The following is an 18,472-nucleotide window of genomic DNA, read 5'->3' as shown; positions in this document are numbered from 1 at the left end:
CCAGAAACCTTCGCGGGAGTGTACTCAACAACTTTCCAAAGTTTCATACCGATCGGATTTATGGTGTAGTAATGCATAAAAGACAAACAGACAGACATACATTTGTTTTTATATATATAGATTGACAATGTAATGCTGCCATGACTAATCTGCAATCTTTATATGGATCTGTGCCCAGCTTACAAATAAAGGGATGCTAGAACTCTTAGTGATAGACTTGAGTTATGAAGAAATTGTTCATTGCAGTGACTTGTACCACGAAAAATATTAACGATATCTGTCACATGCTTGAGAATAAAACAGACCGAAAGAGTGGGTGATCTGCAAGGGGACAAATGTATATTACACCACAAGATACATGTGTATATTGGTCTATGTCATAATTGTATTTCTATGTACACACAGGTGCACATATAGAGGGGTTTAAGCCTGCTACTAAAACTTTGTGAAATGTCATGAAAAATGGCCATACTTCACCACAAGATAAATGTACGCATTTGACCACGTAAATACTGCTGCTTCTATGCACATAAGAGTATTCATATGGAGGGATTTTCTCCAGCCAATAACTTTTACCAAGTGTAATGTGCATATATGTATGTTTATTGTTATTTATATATATTTATTTTATATATTTATATATATTTATATTTTCTATAATATATATATTTATATGTATTTATAAAAAAATTCATATATTTATTGTTATTGTTATATATTTATGTTTTTTGTTATTAAAAATAACTCCTTTCAACCTTTCCCCCATTCCTCCTCTCGCTGATTCGTCCCAAACCACAACTGTTGAGTGACATTCCCATTAGTTGCTTACATTCTCCTTAATTGAAAGAAGGAAAGGGGCTGGCAGAGCAGGACATAAAGAGCAGCTTGCAATTGAAGAGTCAGAACTGCACAGGAGCCATTGAAGCCGTCGCACACAGTGAGCTGAGTTCACTGCTGGGAAGAAGGGAAGGGCGATAAGCAGAACACACCAGAAGGGCAGGAAGCTGGCAGCCACAGCATATTAAAAAAAATTCAAGCTGACGCGACAAGAATTTTCAATTCTACTAAGGACACGGAGGCGAGGATTATGCTTCTCTTACTTTACTGCAAGAACACAGCAGCCAATAAACAACTTTGAACTTAGCATACCCCGGAAGTACAACCCCCTCAGCAGTATGCATCAATCACTATCATTCCATCATTATATATAGTCCTGAGTGATCGCATCACTTCCTCTTTCTTTGCATTAAACATAACACAGTCCACAACCTTGAACGTTGAACTCTAGACCACCGACCCCTAACTTGAATCCGGAATATCATCCTCCCAACAAGAGTCGATGTCCCCATGACGTACGTCCACTGGACTCGTCCTTTTTTGTAACAGCATCATCCCTATCGATCAGGTCTGCTTCCCCTGGTCTCCTATAAAGAGAATAAAGGTCGTAATATGCCATTCATGGACAAACTGCGTTACATAACGAGTACAATCATCATAGAGTCGTCTCTCCACATGACCAAAATCAACGGGTGGGCACAAAACATGTTTCCTTAAATCACCAGCATGAATTACACATGAACATTCCAATTGCAATAACAAGTTATCATATGATACCATCATCATGTTACCTGGGCGAGATAATCCTCGCCTCCGTGTCCTTAATAGAATTGAAAATTCTTGTCATGTCAGCTAAACATTTTTTTATTCTATGTCCGTCCACGGAGTCTTCAGATTATGCTAATTTAAAGTTGTTGCATAGCCATCGAAGCCACATCCACAATCGGTTTATGATAGAAAGTCTTAAACGTTGAGTCAGATGACCAGTCCGCCGCAGCCATAATATCTTGTAGGCAAGATCCTGTCTGAAAGGCCTTGGAGGCCATAGCTCCTGTGACAGAGTGAGTGGCAAACGTGGCAATATCTACACCTGCAAGACCCAATAAACAAGTAACCCACTTGGCTAAAGTAGCTGCAGTGACTGGGCAGAACGGTTTCTGAAGAGAAATCAACAATTGCCCTGCAACATCGTTCCTGAACTCTCAGGTACAATCCTCTTAACATTTTAAACAGCGAACCACACATAACTTAGTATGATGAAGAAAAGCAGGATATGAAATACATCTCGACTGTGTCTTTGTCCGCCTGGATAGTGTGAAAGAGACCTCCGAAGGTGTAAATACTCTACCTGCTATGTCCAAAGCTCGCACGTCTGAGACTCTTCTACAGGATATTAGGCATAGCAGAATTGTAAGCTTTGCTGACAGCTGTTTCCAGGATAAACCCTCATTGTCCGGCCAAGCTTTAAGAAAACACAAAACTAAATTAACATCCCATAACACAGAGTACTTGGATTTTGGGGGATTGACCAACCGGATACCCCGCACCACCTTACACACTAGGGGGTGCTCCCCCACCGGTCTAACATCTATGTGTGGATGACCCGCCGAAATCGCTGAACGGAAATTGTTTGCCGTCCGGTAAGCCAGTACCAAACTGGCGATCTCTGAGAGAAAATTGACTATGAGATGGACACCGGATCCCATGGGATCAGTTTGCCGTTCAGAACACCAACGCACCCATCTACGCCACGCTGATTCATACCACTTGTGCGTAGCATGCGCCCATGACTGTGATAAGAAAAACATAGACTCTCGTGAAACACCTGGCAACTGCCAACGTCACCTGAAAGTCTCCACGCCATGAAAGTCAGGAGCCCCTGTATCACCAAGGGGTGAGGTAACCCCAGAGGATCCTCCAAAATCTCCGGAAACGGCTGCAGCCGCACCGGAAGAGCACATGCCAATGCTAGCGCCACCAGGAACCACGCCTGCGCTTTCCAACAGGGTGTGATCAGGATCACTTCCGCCTGCTGACGACGGATTTGCACCAATACTCTCGGTCTCATGACAAATGGTGGAAATGCATTTAGAATGCCCGTCGTCCATGACTAAAGAAATGTGTCCGAGCTGATCACCAGAGGATCTGGACGCCAACTGTAGAACTGAGGAAGTTGCGTATTGAGTCTGGACGTGAAAAGATCCACTACACATGGTCCCCATTTGTTGTTAAATTGACTGAACACTCCCGGATGCAGCCTCCAATCGCTGGCATCCCTCAAGAAATGGGAATTCCAATCCGCTACCACATTGGAAGAACCCGGAATGTATTCCGCCGTCACCGAAATATGAAGAGCTAGGCAATAATGCTAAAAATCCTTGGCTATCTCTACCAAGAGACAGGACCTCGTGCCTCCCAGTCGATTGATGTATCGTACTGCTGATACATTGTCCATCCGCAGTAAAATACAGCAAGTCGTCCGTTGCGGGGAGAGCGTCCGAATTGCAAACAAACCCGCAAGGAGCTCCAGGCAATTGACATGGAGTTTCAGTTCCTCCCGGGACCCACTGCGCCCCCCGTCTCCACCGAACCGCAGCGGGCTCCCCAGCCCCATCTGCTGGCATCCGATTCTATGACTATCTCCGGGACGGCTGCGAAAATGGCCTTGCCATTCCACGCATCCATGTGATCCAGCCACCAGGTCATCTCAGTCCAAGCCTCATCGGAGAGTAGGATCTGTTCTGTATAGTTCAAACCCTTGCGTAAGTGTAGGATTTTCAACCGCTGAAACGCCCTGTAACGAAGGGGGCCCGGAAATATCACCTGTATTGAGGCAGCCAGAAGACCTACCAATCTGGCTAATGTCCTCAAGGATATAGTCTGAGAGGCAAGAGCTCTCCTCAACTCCTTCTTGATAGCTATTCTTTTCCTCAACGGCAACAGTAGCTGAGCCACTATTGAATCTACTTGAAACCCCAAGAACTCCATTGACTGAGTCGGAGTTAGAATTGACTTCTGCGCATTGATGACAAATCCCAACTCCTGCAAGAGTTGGACCGTCCAGTTCAGATGAAGAAGAACTGTGCCTATATCTTGTGCCAGAACCAGAATGACGTCCAAATACACTATGAGTCGTACTACGCGTTCCCTCAGATATTGCTCCACGAGTTTTAACAACTTGGTGAAACGCCAAGGCGCGGACGAGAGACCAAAGGGCATGGCCGTGAACTCAAACCACTGGTCTCTCCACTGGAACTAGAGGAACCTTCGATGAGGAGGAAAAATAGGCACCGCCAGGTATGCATCCTTCAAAGCCAGACGCACCATCCAATCCTTTTCCAACAGGATGTCCCTAAACAAATGTATCCCTTCCCTTTTGAAATGGCGAAACACTACCCAGGAATCGAATTCCCTCAAATTGAGTACCAGCCGGAAACTCTTGTCCTTCTTGGGCACTAGAAAGATGGTACTTACAAACCCTGACAGATGAGAAACAGTGTGCTTGATTGCCCCTTTCTCTAACAATGACAGAACCTTGTCGTCTATGAAAGACATCTCTGCTAGGAAAAAACGTAGGGGAAGAGGAACCTGAATCTGATGCGGCGAGGCATAAAACTCTATCTGAAACCCCTGTACCGTCTGTTTGATCCAAGGATCCTGTGTAAGAGTCCCCCACACGTAATGGAATAAGGCAATCCGACTTCCCACCTTGACATCCCCTGCTTGCATTAAGCTTACCTGAGTAAGAGGCGTCTCCGGAGGAGTAATTCTGTCCTCTGCATCCTCGGTTTTGTCTCCCCCTATCCCCGCGATTGCGTGCAGGGTAGAACTTGGAACATTGGACACCACATCTGCCACGTTGTTCGGAGCCTCGTGAGGTCTGATTAGCTCCGCGGCCATACGCTCGACCCCTGTAGCATCCGGCCCTGTTAAAAATTCCAGTCCGGAACACTTTTTTGATGTTCGCTTGAGCCTTATCCAGGGCGGAGAATGTATTCACGTATTTTCCCATTTCTTTCACAAACTTTTCCCCGAACAGCATGCCATTAGCCAGCGTGCCCGGTTCTGTATTTGCCATTTCGGCCAATTGGGGATCAATCTGCATAAGGAACGACCTTCTCTGTTCTGCCGACAGGGTGCAGTTCGCGTTCCCTAGAAAGCACATAGCGCGCTGTGCCCATTCCATAACCTCCGTGGGATCCAAAGGAGTGTTCGAATCCTTAGCAGTCACTGCGGCATCTAAAATCTTGGTTAGGGGTCCGGAAACATCAAGGAGCTATTCCTGACAGCCCCTCCAAGCTCTATCAAGGCCCTTCTTCGGGTCCGTTGTGAACTTCTTCATGAAGGTGGCCATGTTCAGATCTATTTCCGGTGTGTCCGCGACCTTACCCAGTAAAAACGGCCTAGGGCATTCTGAGCGCAGGGTAGCCCTCACTTCTTTTTCAAAACCTCTCCAGAGGTTGTCTTGTACATAGTGTGCCACCTCGAAACAGGGAACCCACTCGGTAGATCTTGGGTGTATGATGTTTCTGGTGTCAAAAAACAGGTTCTTATCAACTGGTTTGTCTTCCACATTGGGGGACTTGCGTTTCCGATTTTTCCCCGTCTGTGATGCTGACGACTAATGATCGGAATCAGACGTGTCAGGTGCAGCAGGAGATGACTCCTCGGTCTCCTCCCCCTGCGGTACAGACATTTTACGTGGCTTAGAAGCACTTACACCCCCATGGTCGTGCAGCACATTGCTGGCCATCCTAGCAAGGACCTCCGCTGACATGGCACCCGAGGAATCTCTATGGGCAGCACCAAACTTTCTTTTACCATAGTTTTTCAATGGTTTGGTAAAGGGCTGAAGCGCCTTAATTAGTGCCCTTTTTACAGAGCCCTGGACGTGGGTATCCAGGGCATCAACCAATTGCTCCTCCATCAGATGCTCTTCTGGTGCCTCATATTCAGCATATTCATTGAATTCCACCCACTGGACTTCCTCCTCGGCGTATTACGCCATCTGGTACAGGAGGGCTGAAGGAGTTTAAGGGTGGGAGGCCCTGGGATGAACAACAGACACCAACACCTGTCAACTGACCCTAACTCACACTATCACTGTCCCTACTGCAGTGTCCCAACCTGTGTCACAGCGTTTTTAATGTGGAGGGAGGCACCCCAAACTCCCCTAGGGCAGAGCCCTGATCCAGAAATACGCTCCGGTCGGTGTTCTGAGGGATCAGGGATCTCGCAGTCCTGCTCTGTTGATGCGCGTAGTGCCGGTCGGAAAAATTACCCGTATCGGCACTACGTGCATGCGCAGAGCGTGGGCATAGAAAGCGGACTGCTCCCCGAGGGCGTGAAGCGAGTCCCGCTCCCGCTCCACAGCAAATAGATAATGAGCCCACACAGGTGCGAAGCGCCGCCGCGCCTCATCTATGGCCACTCACCAACACTACAAATGGGAACTCCGCCTAAAATAGCAGCATGCAAAATCGGAGGCGCGAATACGCGCCAGGCATAAAACCGCGCTAGCACAGTTAGCGTTTAACATCTACCAATAAAGCACATCAAATAACCACATGAACCATAATAAACATTCTCAAAATCCCAAAGGAAGAATGAAAGGCACTTATCTGCTGCAGCAGCAGCAAAGAAAGAGGACGTGATGCGATCACTCAGGACTATATATAATGATGGAATGATAGTGATTGGTGCATACTGTTCAGGGGGTTGTACTTCCGGGGTATGCTAAGTTCAAAGTTGTTTATTGGCTGCTGTGTTCTTGCAGTAAAGTAAGAGAAGCATAATCTGAAGCCTCCGTGGACTGACATAGAATCTCTTTGCGGACTTGTAACGGTAGCCACTGCTCACAAAAGGAGCATTCTGATTGGCTGGCCAGCTCCCAATAAGATTGCTAATAACCGTTATTGACATCTTTTAAGCTCTTTAGTGCTTAGGACGGCCTGTTGACATCCTCAGCACTAGCTTCGTAGTGCAGAGGACGTCAGCTGGTCGTCTGTACTGAAAAAGGAATTGCTTCTGTTTTGAAAAACAGAAGCATTTTCTTTTTCAGAATCATGTCCCGAGTTTGATATTTTGTTGTTGTTTGTTTTGGTCTAATGCCAGCACGCACAGCAGATGCCACAACAAACAAAAGTGAAAGCAAACTGCGCTAATTGCATGCCCTGCTTTCACTTTTGATTAGTGCGAGGGGTCCAGAGACGTTTTAAGGCACGGGCAAAGTGGGCTCTGGCCCAAGGCCCCAGGCTTTCAGGGGGACCCCTGAAAGGGCCATCTCTGTTCTGCAGAGAGTCTTGCCCTAATGACCTTTAATAATTCCTAAACAGGTTGTTTTAAACGCAGTTTAAACATATTTTTTTTAAATGTGTGTGATGTGTGAGAGTATATTACAGACATTTTGTAGAAAAATGTTGTGCTGCATACAACATCAATAAAAAAGTTTTATTTTAAATCAAAACAGGACCGCACATATGCGAAATAGGAGGGTGTAACAGAGATTATTTGCAGTAATATTAGTGAACTGCTGCTGTTACAATATTGAAAACACGTCACTATCCCTGAATATTAGATGTAAACACATATAACATTTTGGATGAGTGTGGCTGTGCACTGTCAGTGACCTGGCCAAAGATGGCATTAAAGAGCTGAAATTGGATCATAAAATCAAACCAATTTCAAACAGGGGCCCCCAAAATATATTTGGCCCAGGGCCCCCAAAATCCTTAAGATGTCCCTGGAGGGGTCATAACTCTGTCCCCCGAGCACCAAACAACACATGGGAAGCATGGTTCGAAAGAGGACAATGGCCCCTTTGCAGCACTGTCTCTCCCCAGTGTGGGACACGATCCCCAAGCCAGGGATCCACTCCAGTAGACACCAGGGATTCATCATTTGAGGGCAGAAGCCCTTCCCCTCCCTGGCATGGGCCTGTGCTCCCCTACTCCCTGGCAGAACAGTCGTTTGGAACAGAGGGTTTTTACCCTCAATATGCTGCCAGCAGGGAATTGCTTCTTTACTGTTTTTGGGGAGGAAGCAACCCCCATGGATATGGGCCTCTGCTCACCCTTACCTCAAGGTACAGCAGTCTCCCTGCCCCCTGGAGGGCAATAGTGCACGTTTACCCCCATCTACCCATCTACCCATCTAATTTATTTATTTATTTATTTATTTATTTATGCGTTTTTATATAGCACAAACTTTACCTGAAGGTGTAAGAGCGCTTTAAAATAGAACCAGTTACATTACATAAGAACTTCAGAGTACATGAATTACATAAAAGATACGAAACAGATAAACTCTAAACTCACATGAGAATGGTAGTAAATACATATGTCTGCTACAGATACTGCTGTAAGTAATGTCAAGTAGTGGGAATGGTACTCTAAGTAGGCATGGGTGGATTTTGCGGATTGGCAATCCGCGAATTTGCGGATTTGCGAATTTGCGGATTGTGAAAATCCTCAAAATCCGCGAATCCTCGCGGATTTCTTTTTTTTTTGTGTTTGCACGGCAAATTGCGAAATTGTACAAAACGCTCGCGAACTTGCAGAAACCCGTGCGAACACAATGTGCCTACTCATGTATGTGCCTCTTGTGTGTATAAAAGGTCAGAGAAAGATCAGTTCAGCAGATGAAGAGAAAGAAGCTCCTGGTCACAGGAACAGCACGGGTATTGCGCTCGTGAAAGTCAAGGATGTAAAGTCTATCCAGCATCACAGCTGATTTTCCACGGTAGATTTGGGAAGAAGGCACACCTGTCCAGCCTCGACGACGCTCACGATTGTTTTTGGGCTAATGAATGAGTCACTGAATTTGAGCATCAACTAGTTCGAGCGACCATGTGTGTGTTACTATGCAATCGCCCCGAAGGGCGCAGGGGTCCCTTGAGTGAGCTGTAACTATTTTACAATGGCGCCAGCAAGCTGCCAGCGCCGTTGTAAAATAGTTACAAAGTTAGCTTGCACAGGAAGCACTTAGATAAAATAAAGCAGCACCTGCTTCGTTTTATCTAGTGGTTCCTGTGCAAGCTAACTTTGTAACTATTTTACAACGGCGCTGGCAGCTTGCTGGCGCCATTGTAAAATAGTTACATGAGTGGGGGTTCAACTTTTGAACCCGTTACGTCCGCGGATTTTTTTGGCGGATTTTGCGAGAAATCCGCAAAATTCACGGATTGCGGATTTCCCAAAAATCCGCAAAATCCGCGGGCGTAACGGATTTCCCGCTCACCCCTAACTCTAAGGGCAGGAAACCCACCAGAACACGAGGGAATGGTTAATTTACTGTTTTGTGGACCCCAGCATGGTCCTTTGCTCCCTCAACCCTGAGCCCAACAGTCTTTCTGCTACCTGAGGGATGGATAGGGGTTGTGTACCCACAAGCCACTATCCATGCAGGAAATATTTGTATTCACTCCTTGAGCGGGGGGGCTGCTGCTGCCCCATGCCTGTGCTCCCCCACCTCACCAAGCACAGCAATCTTTCTGCCTTCTCCATCCCTCCGGGGAGTGGCTAGGGGGAGTTTACCCCAATTAATCCCTCCTCCCCCACAAGGGGTGGGGGCAGAAATCCCACTAGACATCAGGGAAACCATGGTCAGAAGAAAGATATGGGGAGCAGGCAGTGCTTTAAATGGGCTGGCACTGTTCGGTACTGAGTACCCGCACTTTTTAATTTTGAGAGGGTGAGGCACTTCTCAAGAAAAACGTAATACTTTTAATTGGTGAGTACAAGCACTTCTCAGAAATAAGCAGGCACAGTACCTGCATTTCAATTTTCCCATTTCAAGGAATTGGAACAGGCCAGCAGTCTTTCTGCTTGTCTTTCTGATCTCATTCTGATTTCATTGTGCGCGCTGCATCGTCATTCGGCGTTTCAGCGCTCGCAATGAAATTTGTTTTATTTATTTATTTATTTATTTATTTACATTACTCCGGTCGTCCATGAGCCAGGGCTTACTACCCCCCACACTGCCCCTCCCACTCCCCACCGCCCCGCAGCACTCCCTCCAGGATCCGCTACTGCTGGCGACGGTGGCTTCTGAGCAAAACTTTGAGCCCAGGCACAAAGGGGCAGATTTATGAGGCCGTTGCGCCTCTTTGCGCCGCAATTGCGTCACTTTTTTTGATGCAACTGCGGCGCAAACAATGCGCCCTATTTACAACGTGACGCATCTAGGAGATGCGTCACGTTGTAAAGCACTGCGCCATAAGGAGGCGTTCCTGCGCAGGGGGGGGGCGTTCCTGCGCATGAACGCCTCCTGAAAGTGGCTGAGTGAAATCTATGAGATTTCACTCAGTCACTTTCAGGGCAATGCTGCGTCAAAACCCTGCGCCTGCTTGAAGCAGGCGTAGGTCTTGACGCAGCATTGTGCAGATGGTGTACCCCCGAGCCTTGCTGGAGCTGCGTCACGCTTGCGACGCAACTCCAGCAATGCGCCACATTTCCGGCACAGATGCGTGACGCATCTGTGCCGTTTTTGCACCATGGTGCGCCGCATTATAAATGCGGCGCACCATGGGTGGCGGAGCTGTGGCGCACTGTGGCGCACGTTAACTGGCGCATCCCTGGGGATGCGCCAGTTAACATAAATCTGCCCCTTAATATTTTACAAATTAAGCACTGTCTGTAAGCATGTATGGGTGTGAGTCAAAGTAAAGGTTAAATGGCGTGCAAAGTCACTTCCACTACCCTGGTATTTTGGTGAATTGATGTCTATGAGCACACCTGAGTAAAAAAGAACCCCTTAACTACTAACCCCATACCAATTGAAAATTGCACAATATGGGTACGTTTAACAGAAACTGTTCATAATATGAATGGATATGCCAATTTGGAGCATAGAAATTCTTTTGCGAGCAAAAGTTGATAGCGCTGTTTGTTACTTTTAGCGTCAACGCTAGTCCTCCCACTTATATATTCTCGACGGGTTCCATGGCCCCAGTCATGCTGCATGCGTTTTTTTCTGGCTGAGAGCGGCTGTGAACTGACGAAGCGCAGACCTCACTTCTCCACCTGAATTTCTATGCAAATGTTATGTAAATAGTCCTCGGCAAACCGCGCGCGCTCCGGGTGTATTTCCATGGCGCGAGGCCCTGCTCGCCTTTGCGCGGTGCAGATAATCCATTCATCGCCCCCTGAAAGCCTCCTTCTTTGTTCAGACCCAGCACTTACCACTGAGGCAAAACAAAACAGGAACACGAGCGTGCCTTTCCTTTCTGTGTGAACTCACCGTGCAGGGAGCACGCAGCATCGTTTCAACAGCCGAAGCCTGCATAATCCCAATCTCTCATTATCTGCTCCTGTGCAGCTGCTCTGCCGCCGCCATCTTCAGGAGCGTGCTTTACAATGCTGCTGTCACTTCGGAAAATGAGACCTTTTCATCTCGCTTTACAGTTACATTTCCCCCTGGGTGTTCACCTGCTTAACAAAGCGCTTTGATCCCTTGCAGCCCATTGTAGTTCTGTGTACCTTTCCAACTGCGTCACAGTGGCATCAAAGTATGTTTTTCATTGAAGCGAACGATGGTGATGTATGCACAATGGCGGGATTTGGCCGGCGGGACTGAGACAGGACAGTGGGTGGGCAGCTGTTAGCCCCCCTCTTGAGTGAAAAGTGTCCATTCCCTTTAACATGCATGCACTATTATATCACGAGACGGTGTCGTGGCACAGGTCAACGTATATACCCCATCCCTGGTTGTCTGAGACCATTGGTGAATGCCCTGTGTTGAAGGTTTAGTTCAAAATTTGCCCCCTGATCATTCCAAACCAAATTCAAACCATTGTGCTTCTCTTCACGTTCAGAATGTGGCCTGTCAGTTCCACCTGGGCTGCCTCCATTGGAGCAGACCAAGTCTGCTTCATATTTGGTTGCTCCCAGTGCTTTAGATCGGCAGCTGCTCTCCTGTGTACCTCCATTGCATTCATTTGATGCTCCTGCAATACATTTAATGGGAGAGTACCTGCACTTCTCAAGAGCAAACAGGTACTCTAAATAGTGAGTATTTCACTTCTGTGTTTCCATTTACAGTACTGCTTGCTCCTTGTCTGGAGTGGTGGAGCACAAAACAACGGACTGGAATGCAATCCGAGCACAACAAAACACTAAGGGCCAGATTTACAAGCCCCTTGCGTCACTTTTGCGTCGATAACAGACAATTTGTTTTCGTGGCAAAGCCAACAGGCTTGTTCTTCTTGTCTTTCGTAGCTAACACAATCCAAGGACGTAGTGACAGATTGTGGAGGTTATATGCCACCCTGATTAATCACTGTGTTTTCCCCAGCCCAACCTACACACCGTTCACATGGGGGGAAACACTGCGTGAAGGAGGGTGGGAAACAAGACTAGCAGATTACGTCAAAATGTTCAGTGTAGCTTGCTAAAATATAGCTTTTCTGCCGCGGGAACTGGTCACCAGAGAAACTATGCAGGGCTAAACTTTGTAATGATTTCAGACATTGGAGAGGCGCGGAACACAACAGTAATATGGTGCACATCTGTGGGACGGCACGAAACTTGACGAATACTGGCTTTAGGTATAGGGCTGTTTAAAAGCTGCCCTTCATATGCCCCCTGCCTGCATGGCGCTGCTGCATGATGTTTCATTTTTACCTGCACTAACAAGACATGTAAGATGATTGACAATTGCATTGGGCATTGCTAGATTGGTTATCCTACGTCACTAAAGGACAAGTACAAGCCTGACACTTTTATTTAAGTATTTATTATTATTTAAAAAAATTAAAAGCCATTCTTATTTGTAATATCCATATATCTACGTCACGTAAATACAAAACATGTTGCATTACAAATGCTATAGGTGTCACATTTGCGAACGTTATAACTATTGGCATTGTAAATGACAAAGCTATTAATTTCGCTATTTTCAAAACCAACACATAAATAAAAAATGTGTCATTTGCAATACCAATAGCTCAAACTTTCCTAATGCGAGACCTATTGCATTGCAAATGCTTGTTTATTATTGGTACAGCTGTATTTACCAGTAGCGGCTTCCTCAGAACGGGGGCGGGGGACGGGCGGGAGGGGGGGTTGAAAATGGATTAAACAAAATAATAACAATAAGATGTACTTTACCTTGTCCTTCGCTGCTGCTGCCTCTCCTTCGTCCTCTTCAGGTCTGCAACAGCACCGGAAGCACTCAGGCTTCTGGGCTCCCCCGGCCAATCACAACGCTGCAGAACAGCGTCCTGATTGGTCTGAGCGTCCTCTTTGGACACTCAGGCAGTGCCTGGGAAGGCTGGTCATGTTCTCCACGGGGGGTGTGCAACACAGCCCAACAGAGAACATTCCAAGTGCGCATGACGGTTTGGACCGCCCCAGAGGGCCGGCCAAACTGTCATTTGCACTTAGAGGAGTGCAAACCACTCCTCACTCTGCTTGGCATCACGGAGCCTAGCCCTGCCCCCACCTGGCTCCGAGTGCCGAATCGAAAAATAAAATGACAGTTTCCCTGCGCCTCCATGCGGCATCCTTGTGCCACTATGTATGCGCCGTATTGTAAATACAGCGCACCATGGGGCAAGGATTGACAGATACATCAGAAATTATGACGCATCTGTTGGCGCAATAGTCATGTATTGCTGGAGTCGTGTCTCAAGCACGGCGCAACTCCAGCAGTGCATGACAAGGCCTATACTTTTTGTGCTGCGTCACTCCAAGCAGGCGTAAGGTTTTGACGCAGTGGCGTCCTAGAAGTGGCGCAGTAAAATCTTGTAGATTTCACTGCATCACTTCTACATGCATGGGAACGCCCACCCTGCATACCTTATAACTGACCCAGGTATAATGTGGGCCAGGGCTTTACAAGGTGACGAATCTCCCTTGATGCGTCACGTTGTAAATGTGGCACATTGTTTACACCACCACTGTGTCAAGTTTCAAGTTGTTTTCAAGCTCTCCTGGACTCTCTGAGTTCAGTGGTGTACAAGCTAGTTTGTTGGTTGGATTTTTGGGTGTTGGTGTTTTTAAGGGCTGCCAGGGTATTGGTGCAGGTGGTGATCCAGTGGTTGAAGTTGTTTGTGACGTTGATCAGGTCATTGGTTGAGTCTGGGTAGTGTAGATGGTCGGCAGTTTAACTACTTTAAATGCTGCTAAGAAGTTGAATAGAATGAGAATGCTGGATAAATGATGGTGGCAAGAAGAGGCGAGGAATTTGGAGGAATTCACACGTTTTTATTAGCAAAACAGAAATTACTGTGTTCATGTAATGAGCCCAACAAGAAGGAGAGGAACCAAATTGAGAAAAAACAAGTCAATACCATAGGCAGTAGGGCTAGTGGTTTTATTAAGGGGAGGAAAGTGGGCGGATGGAGCCTAGGACAATGTTTCCAATTAGATAATGGAGATTATTGAAGCAGAGGCTGCTGATACAAAGAAGTGGAGTCTGATGAGTGGAGTGGTGAGGAGAGGTAAAGGGAACGCAAGAAAAAGAACAATGACCGTGCGTCTTATGATGTAGTGCTTAAGAAGACAAATTAGTCACATAGTCAACAGTAGTTAGGCTGACAGTGTTGAGGTGGCATATGGGGCAGGGGTGTAAGGCAGGCCCTTGGAGCCCCTGCGGTGGCACAGTTCCCCTAACCTTTCAGGGGGCCCTAACAGGGGCGTAGCAAGGAGGGGAGTTGGGGTGGTGCACCCCGGGCAGCAGGAGCTTTGGGGGTGGCAGCCTCCCACCCGCTCTTACCTGCAGCAAACGCTGGATTGGTTTGCTAGCACCACCCCCGCTCATACGGCCGCCGCAGGGCGACAATGCCTGGTACCTCCATGGGAGGCAGGAGGTCTAGCTACGCCACTGGGCCCCAACCCATTATGGGACAGCCATTCAGCCCAAGGCCTATGACAATCTGTGTGATATGCGAGACACAGGGGCCCCTCATCATAATCTGCAGGGCAAAGAGTCTAATGATGAAATGCCAAAAAGGAGATGATTTTGACATAATATTTGAATCTGGTCATGCCAAGGGTAGTTGTTAATGTACTGAGAAGCACTATTTTGGGGTCAAAGAGTTCCGGGGTGCAGTACTTCCGGCACCAGCATAGATGGGAATGCACTACAATAATTTGAAAAGGAGCATCTACTACATTATTCTATTTCCGGTCACAATTCAGGCAGTCCAATCTTTAAGAACATATCAATAATGAACAAAAATAAGATTCAATTGTCAGGAGTCTTGAGAATGCGTTCAGTATCCAACTTTTATTCATTTTTCAACTCATGATATTTTCCAGTCAGCCCTGAACTGTGTCTGGGAACAAAATAACATAGTAGATGCTCCTATTCAAATTGTTGTAGTGTATGTTGAATAGTTGTGGATTCTAGGCAGTGGGGCCATGAAAAGTAGGGTCGAGGATTGCTCATGATATTTAGTACCATACAATTGTGCAACGTTAGGGCCTATACTGCTTGTGGTTATTTTTTGGAGCTGGGCACGCATTTGTGCAAGAAAGGATTGGACTGTTGACGTGATGTAAGGATGCGGTAGGGGAGTATAGGGATTAAATATTCAAAAGGGGTAATGAGAGTGTACTATGGAAACCCTCAAAGACGTATAATCAAAGAGTGCATTCAGATTATTGTTTATTTGTCTGACAAACACTGTACTAAACTGTTTATACAATTAACAACAGCTTTATAGCGACCACACAATGATAAATATAGAGAAAGCAAGATAATTTTGTTATGTAGGATGGTAAAATTACGTATAGTGATGTTGTATCAAGCAAACTTTACTTGTTCGGGACAGAAATATGCTAGGTGTGGGTCTGCATCCATGTTGTGCCCTAATTTCATTCTGTATACAGCAAGCCGCAGGAAGGAGCATGCGCATTCGTGATCTCGCCTAACAGAAGAAGTAGGAAGTGCTGTTTTTCAACTGGATGGAAGTATGCACATGTCTTACTAAGCAGGGAGGAATGTCTACCAAGATAGGGGAAACAACACTTACAACACAACTTTTACAACGCACTACCTTTACAGCAAAACTTTTACAATGCAACATCCATTACAACGCATACCATTACAACGCAACCATTACAACGCATGTCACTACAACGCATACCACTACAACGCATGTCATTACAATGCAGTCATTACAACACATACCATTACAACGCATACCTATACTATCCAACACTTACCCTACTGTTGCACCCCCTGGAGTTAGAATGGTAATTTTTACCCCTACACTATCCAATACTTACCCTACTGTTGCACCCCCTGGACTTAGAATAGTAATTTTTAGCCCTACACTATCCAACACTTACCCTACTGCTGCACCCCCTAGAGTTAGAATAGTAATTTTTACCCCTACACTATCCAATACTTACCATACATGCAATGTAATGGCATGCGTTGTAATGGTATGCATTGTAAATGTAGTATGCGTTGTAGTGGAATGCGTTGTAAAGGTAGTTTCAAAGAATTCATTGTAATGGCATGCGTTGTAATGGAATGTGTTGTAATGGATGTTGCGGTGTAAAAAATGTGTTGTAAAGGTATGCGTTGTAAAAGTATGCGTTGTAACGACATACATCCCCAGGATAGTAATAGTAGTGCATCTAAAAAGCCTCTTACCTAGCTATTTTCCTTCTATCACATGTAAGACCACATAAGGTCAACAATGGTAATCCTAGTAAATAAAAGCAAGTGAAACACTGTAGTACATGCATGCAGGGATGAGCTTTTGTCTAACAGCTCCTTCTCACTATCAACTTTGAAGGTGTCAGACAGCAGTAACCTTGTACTTGAGATTCAGTATGAGCAATGAATCCTTCTGTTAATCACCACATCCACCAATGACCACATACACCATAATATGAAGGCAGTAGATCACATGTGAAAAGCGTAAGGGAGCAGGAGCGCCCCATGCAGGTAAGAGCAGTGGGGGCGGTTTGGACAGGGATTCGACAGACGACCACGAGGGAAAATTAATTATTTATTATCATCTGTCGAAATCCTCCCAGCACGGCCCCACCACTCTTACATGCACGGGTCGCAGCTGTGAGGGAGTATGATAAAAAAGAATACATACACCCTGGACTCCACCACTCTCACTCACAACCTCTGCTCTGCACTGAAGTCTACAAGGCACAATGGACTGCCTAAAGGGAATAGAGATATTTTTAGTGATTGGCCACAATATTCCTGCCCTAAATTGTAAAAATGAATATTAGTGATATCTCTGTGCAGTGCTTAATTTGAGCCGGTGGTTGCCAGTGGGAGCCAACGGCGCACATTTTTGGAGACCGGCACTTATTTCTCAGCATCATACATTTATCAAGAGCAAGCAAGGGAAAAACATTCACTGCAGAAAGACAGAGCAAGAGAAAGACAGTAAAAAGGCACAAAGGGAGAAAGCAATAACTTGCAACAGTAAGATAAAGGGGCAGGAATTGTATGGTAGTGAATTAAAGAGGCATGAAGTTGGTTTAAGACTACGCAGCTTTGGTATTCAGTGTGATGACATAATTACACCGACTGCAGGCTTCTGAGCAGAGATTTGGGCACTGGCCCTCATTATTGTCAACAGTGTCTGTGTTACCAGCTCTCTGAACTTTAATGTGAAACCTTTTATTTCTAAAGCTACACATACACGAGAGGAGTACATTGAATCTGTTTTCCTCAACACTCTTTCTATGAATTGTATAAATATCTGAAGTTTCATCACCACACACTCTCTGTGGAAGGTGAGTTTTAGTTTCTACTTGACTTGTGTGCCTCTGTAAAGTAATTTTCGTTAAATCCGGTAACATCAATGTCTACAACTAAAGTCCGTACCGGTGAGGATTAGATGAAAACTGCGGTTGACCTTTTACCTGTTCTACCTCCATTCACTTCTGACATGGATGTCGAGTATACGTATCTCACTGATGAGTCCCTGAGGGAAGTGCCGAGTAATCCTCAACGACAACATGCTGATACATCCCACCCACCTTTAATACCGAGGGATGCAAACGGTTGTTTTGGGGATCATGTATGCTTCCAATTATGCTGATCTCTTTTGCCATCAACATTATGGGCATCATTTGTTCCACAAAACAAACACATTACAACCTGTTCTTAATTAAACTCAATGGGAACATTGTCCTACTCTCAACTCCAAAAGCGGGGGTCGGGGTACGCACTCCTTGGTGTGATTCAATTCTTTACAGGTGGGTGGTGCCCGTGGGGTTGAACCCTCTGTACTAGGGTGAAGTATGATTCTGTAATGCACTAATCTGTCAAGAAAAGTGTCTCCCCAGAGCACTCAAAATCCGAATTGTTCAAATAAAGTTCAAATAAAGGTGCAGACCATGTAAATCAGTTTCAGTGTATTTCTTTACTTGTGTATCATTTCATGATTCTTCTCATTATTTTTTTTTTTTTTTTAAATATATTTTTATTGCAGGAATCAGTAAATCGTTACATAATCGACCAGCATTATAGTACAAGCAAAATCAATGAGATACAACCCTCCGTCCCCCCGCCGTAAGTTCCTTACACAGCCTTCCGGCCCACAACCCTGGGGTCGGGCGGCGAAATTCAATGGGGGCTCAGAAGGATGTCGAAGCTGGTCCGGATGATCCACTGTCCGTCATCTGCTTTTCCAAACAAGCCTATAAAC

At 45.9% G+C, this 18,472-nt stretch overlaps 1 pseudogene; it reads right to left on the bottom strand.

The window, feature by feature from the left end:
- Positions 1–2,518: 2,518 nt before the first annotated feature.
- On the bottom strand, positions 2,519–4,737 carry LOC147725534 (uncharacterized; annotated as a pseudogene).
- Positions 4,738–18,472: the final 13,735 nt, after the last annotated feature.

Source organism: Lissotriton vulgaris, chromosome 3_2, assembly GCF_964263255.1.
Source record: "Lissotriton vulgaris chromosome 3_2, aLisVul1.2, whole genome shotgun sequence".
Taxonomy (NCBI): domain Eukaryota; kingdom Metazoa; phylum Chordata; class Amphibia; order Caudata; family Salamandridae; genus Lissotriton; species Lissotriton vulgaris.
This window is presented reverse-complemented; position numbering and strand designations above follow the sequence as displayed.